A 5,666-nucleotide genomic window follows, 5' to 3' on the forward strand; every position below is an offset into this window, starting at 1 on the left:
GTAGGAACACACACACAAAAATTTAAAGGGGTAACCATGATAAAAGACGCTGGCCGAGAGAAAAATCATTTAAAATAGAGACGAGATGATCAACCAACCTCACCATCTCCCTTTCTTTGAGTTGGCCTTGTGCCTAAGTTTTTGGTTCATTTCCCCAATTGTATTTTACTTCCTGTGAATAAAAAATTTAATCTCAAAGTGTAGTATCTGTTCCGGCAGATACTGCAAGCAAAGACCATATGTGGTGGGCAACCCCCATATATAAGACTTTGGTCAATGTAGGGGCAACCCTTCATACCAATTGTCACTATCCAGCTTCCCTACTCCCCGGGGAGCTGCTCCCCATTTCCCCTTCACTCCACACTTTAAAAAAATCGGCCTTGTGCTTAATTTGCTCGGTGGGGAGTAAATAAATACCACTTTTCTTGGCCTTTTGGCCAAGATCAAAGTGTAGTACCTGTTCTTACTACATGCTGTACTTATTGTGATATAAAGTGGGGGGATCACTTTTCTTTAATGTAAAATGATCACCCACTTTACAACCAGTCAGTCTCAAAGCCATTCAAGTCATTTTCCAGATCATTCAAGTTATTTTTTAAGCATTCAAGTCATTCTTATGGTCATTCAATTCATCCTTAAGTTCATTAAAGGCATTCTACTTTTTATTTATTTAATTTCAGCCCATTTTTCGGTCATTTTAGTTTATCTTTGGGAATTTCATGTCAATTCTATATTCACGCATTTATTCATTACACAAGAGCATGTGACTAATGGCTATCGGCCTTGTTTTTCTACAAGATGGAGTAAGGTCACCTGGCTAAAACTGGGCGTAGTTGAACACTGAATAACATTGTTAGCTAATAGGTACGGGCAAAATGGGCGGGCAAAAATAGGGGGACCTAGTTTTGAAAGCCAATTTATAATTTTTTGTAGGTTTTCGACTACTTTTGGATTGTATTTGAAAGATTAGAGACTAAAGTTAATTTCCTAAAGGAAAAAAATACAGTAAAACTCCTTTAATTTGAACTTCCTCTAAAGTTGGACTTCCTCTCATTTGGACTTCTAAATCTGAACTTTCTCTAAGCTTTAACCTTCTCGTCATTGAAATTGTATTAACATAATTGATGTGGAGTTGCAGTAAAACTGTTTACATGGTTTAGTCAGATAATCCACAGAAATGTTAATATTGGTACTATGTAATTAATGTAGATTAGCTATTGATAATTTACACTAACTGTATTTTAAATATAGCAATCTGAAAAAAAAAAAAAAAAAAATTTAGTGTAAAACAACCCATCACAATGGCTTGCAACTCTAAAAGAAAACAAGTGACTAACTTTACTCGAAAAACGTTGAATTATAGAAAAATTAGATGTTGGAGTTGAAAGTAGCGTTATATTGAGAGATTATAAGAATGGAAGAAGTATACGGTTTTACATCAAAAAGAAAAAGGAGGAAATATTGAAGGCCGCTCCTATCTCTTCAAATAAAAGACATATCAAAAGAAGGACTCTCCGCAGACCAAAGCAAGTTGAATTCGATCAAATATTGCACAAGTGATTTGTAGCAAAACGGAATGAAGGTGTAGCAATATCTGGGCCCATGTTAATTGCTAAAGGAAAATCTCTTAAGGAAGAGTAGAATATCAGACGTGTATCCATACACTCCTATTCTGAACGTTTGTATCAATTTTTATTTTAAGTTTGTTTGTGTTCCTGTTTTTAAATGAATTTAATTATTGTTTGAGATTATATAAAAATTATGTTTCGCCGAAGGTTTCACATTCGTGTGAGCAAGGAAATTAAAATTTTGCATATAAAAATTATGCGAAATCTGTAATTGACAAAAATAAAAATTTTTGCTATTATAATTTTTTTGTGTGAAAATATTAAATAAACAATGCTTAATTCAATAGTAATATCGGTAGTTCAAGCAATTCATTTTTCTTCGAGTTATATCGAATTCATTAATACGAACTTCAGAGGCTTTTTTCGTAATGTTCCTGTAAAAAGGATGTTTTTGTTACAAATTACGATGCTTTATATATAAAAAGCAAAAATAAATTCTTGCGTTTTTATTTACTACTGAAAATCATAACTTTAGTAAAAGGTATTGTTTGTTTAAACCAAATACATTTTTACTGAGATTTAAATAAAAATAATGAGTTCATTATATTCCGCGATCATTTGATAAATACTGAAAATTTCATTAAAATTTGTTACTTAAAATTCACCAAAAATCAGGAAAGTAAGTGGGGGGGGAGGGTCAAAATGTTTATACATTTTGAGCATCGGCATTCATTTTGCCCGTACCTCTTAGCTAAAGATCCATGCTGACCATATATATACACTATTCTAATATACAAAACGGCAAAATGGGCACGAGCGTTTATGTCCACGAAAGACTTTTTGCATCAGGATTCTCATGTCAGATTCCACAAGAAGTTTTTGCATACTTCCCAGATCATAATATCTCATTTGCAAATGGACATCCTTTCTTTCCTCTTTTTGAAAAAAAGAAACAAAATTCCCGAGCCGTGCGTCTCCAGTGTTTGTTTTTTTCGGATAAATAAAGCGAAACTCTTGGAACGCAACTGCCTGGCCTTTGGGCGAGGTAGTATCTGTTCTGTAAATTGACGAAACCCTTCATACCGAGACAATTACTATTTATTTGGATACTGCCAGAGCGCCCCTTTCTGGAGGAGCTGGTGATCCCTCCCCGATTATAAACGACTTTGCATTTAATTTGTTTTTGTGGGAAGTTTAAAAGCAATGTTATTTCCGCAATTACATTAAATATTAACGCTTTGGACTCGCGGTCGTGTAATAGAATAGCGGTAAGATGTCAGATTTTCTTTCACTTTCTCCTTTGCATCACAGGTTTGAGCCTGCCTACCACCACTTTTTTTTGCTTAACACATCCACAAACACTTGGGCAACGCCGGCCACCCAGGCTAGTTAAAACTAAGTTTACACTGCTGCAGGAGATGAATTAAAATATGGCGATTTAAAATGTTTATCGAAAGTTTTGAGTGTACTCAAAAGTGGAATGCGTTTTTTTTTTTTTTTTTTTTTTTTTTTTTTACATATTGAAAAAAGTGTAACATCTACTTGCATCACCAGAAGAACAATTAGGCATAAGTCCAGTTTTTCATGTGGGGAAAATTCACCTTCCTATAAATGAGACACTAAAACAGAGGGAGAAAATATTAGCAGCAGCCATTAAAGCATGTATGCAAATTAGCAAAGAAAAATACAGCATGTAACCGAGCAAAGGATGAAATTGGATGTTGGGGGGGGGGGGCAAGAGAAAAAAATGCACCACGTGGCAAGGAGCAGAAAGAAAAACGCCTGCAGAGTGAGATGTTCATGTGCCCACCGTGGTGGCAGTGACAGACTTAAGCTGATGCCCAAGCGGCACGGTTTTGTTAATCTCATGGCAGACGAAATGAAGAGAAAAAAGGAAATTTGTTTGGAAAGTAAAAGTAATAAATGCCTTTTGTTAAAAAAGAAGTCGGATTTCAGATTTTTTTTGTGCCAGACAGCATATAGTTCAAAGAAGTTTGAAGTGTAACAGTTTAAAAAGTAACAACCACATTACACCAACCTGGATTGGAAAAAAATTAATTGACTCAGTCTAGAACGATTTTTCTTTCACCGACCGAAAACAAAGATAAAGCATAATATCAGAACAGGTTAATTCTATTTTAAAATTAAAAAAAATAAATAAAAATATTGTAAATCAGCAAATATTTGATTTATGGCAGGCAGTGATGGAGGATAAAAAAAAAAAAAAAAAGTGTTACTCAATTTCAAATAATCCCATATTTCTAAGCCACTGTAACGTTTTAGGACTTAACCATTTTATTTTGATATGGGAAATAAATTCTGTACATTTATCTTAAAGGGATTTTGCTGGTTTTACGGATTTGGCAGTTTGATTTAAGATTTGCTCCTAGCAAAAGGGCCTTGTTAAGGTTTAAAATATTTATACTTAGCAAGAGATAATATGCATTGCCAAGCTAATAGCATGAAAACTGAAATTATAAGCATAGATACATACACATCAGGTCAGTGGCCATATACATCTAATGGCTAATACTTGCATAGCAGTCGGATTTGCATTAATTTTAATCCATATTCATTAGATTAATTAAACAAAATCCCATAAATTTCAATTTTTTGTAAGTTTAGGCCTTAAATTTTAAAGGCATTGCCCGGTCGTAAAATATGCTTAAATATTTTTATACTATGCTGGACCCAATATATAATAAGGATTTAAGTAAAGACTTCTGCGCCACCACTAAGAATCAAAACCAAAACGTTCAGCTTATGATTTAATTTGATCGTAATGCCCGAGCTATGAAGACATGTTTGGTGCAAGTTAAAACATGAACTAAAAGCTATTACATTACGCATGCATATTCGTAATGCCGTCGTCCAACCATCACCTGGCAATTCCAGTTTTGTTTTTTTATTGTAAACGCACTTGTACAGTTTTTCCCCTGGCTAAAACCCAAATATAAAAATTTGCATGGGTTCAAATGCCCTATATTTGAAGTTTCAAGACCTAAAATTTACAGGAGTTTGCTAGACAAATTTTTTTGAATAAATAAAATATATAAAGCAGACAAATATATAGAAAAAGGTTTGCGTTTACTATAACCTTTTATGCAAATAAAAATCATGTAGAATATCTGCATTAATATAATTACATGCAATTCCTAACTAAATGATCCCATAAAAAATGTAGGGAATTAAAATGAATGTTTAAAAGAATATGCAAATTAGCTAGATCTTTTCCACGGCTCATAACAAAAGCTGTATTTTCTTATCAATAGCCCTTTTTCCATTTCATTCAATATGAATACGAAAGAAAAAAAAATCAGTAATATATATATATATATATATATATATATATATATATATATATATATATATATATATATATATATATATATATATATTAGGACCATTGCCTTGACGTTGCCAGTTTGGCTGTTGGAATATAAAAGTGATTTACTTAAAATATCAAAACAAGGGAATTTCCTAAAATGTAAAGTGTTCTTTCTACAAGAAAAATACTATGCTAAGTTTATTATTCCAACTTTAAGAAAATAAAGACCCACTCTAGTAAAAAAAAAAAAAAAAAAAAAATGGGAGTGGTCGAACATAGACTAAGATGGAAGGAGAAAGAAATCTGTAGTGGACTGGTGGACATATACATCCACCAGTCGTACAAAATATGAAAAATTAATTGAATTGAGAAAGAGGCGAACTGCATGTTAAATTGAATTAAACGAACTAGGAATCTGGGAGCCTTTCCTAGTCTCACAAATCAATGGATTAAGTTACAAAGTAAAAAAAAGGAAAAAGAATTTGAACAAGCTATTAAGCTCTACAAAGTTAAAGGTCATAAATCAAAATTAAATTGCCCAGAAGAACTATCTTTTTCATAATTTATTTGTATTGTGACTTGCAAAGACCAAGCTTTTTTACAAGGAATAAAGTGTAGTTCCTGCTTATACAGAATGGTGAAGCATATTTATTTGCTATAAAATAAAGTTTTTATAAAAATAAGAACCAGGCTAATAAATATTGGGGTGACATGTTGGTCTATAATCTCTTAAATTAGACATGCTAATTAGTTTTTCTGAAATGAATTCT

At 32.6% G+C, this 5,666-nt stretch overlaps 1 pseudogene; it reads left to right on the plus strand.

The window, feature by feature from the left end:
• Positions 1 to 417: 417 nt before the first annotated feature.
• Positions 418 to 536, plus strand: LOC145266794 (U2 spliceosomal RNA; annotated as a pseudogene).
• Positions 537 to 5,666: the final 5,130 nt, after the last annotated feature.

Source organism: Euprymna scolopes, chromosome 41, assembly GCF_053919585.1.
Source record: "Euprymna scolopes isolate OS-2025 chromosome 41, ASM5391958v1, whole genome shotgun sequence".
Classification (NCBI taxonomy): domain Eukaryota; kingdom Metazoa; phylum Mollusca; class Cephalopoda; order Sepiida; family Sepiolidae; genus Euprymna; species Euprymna scolopes.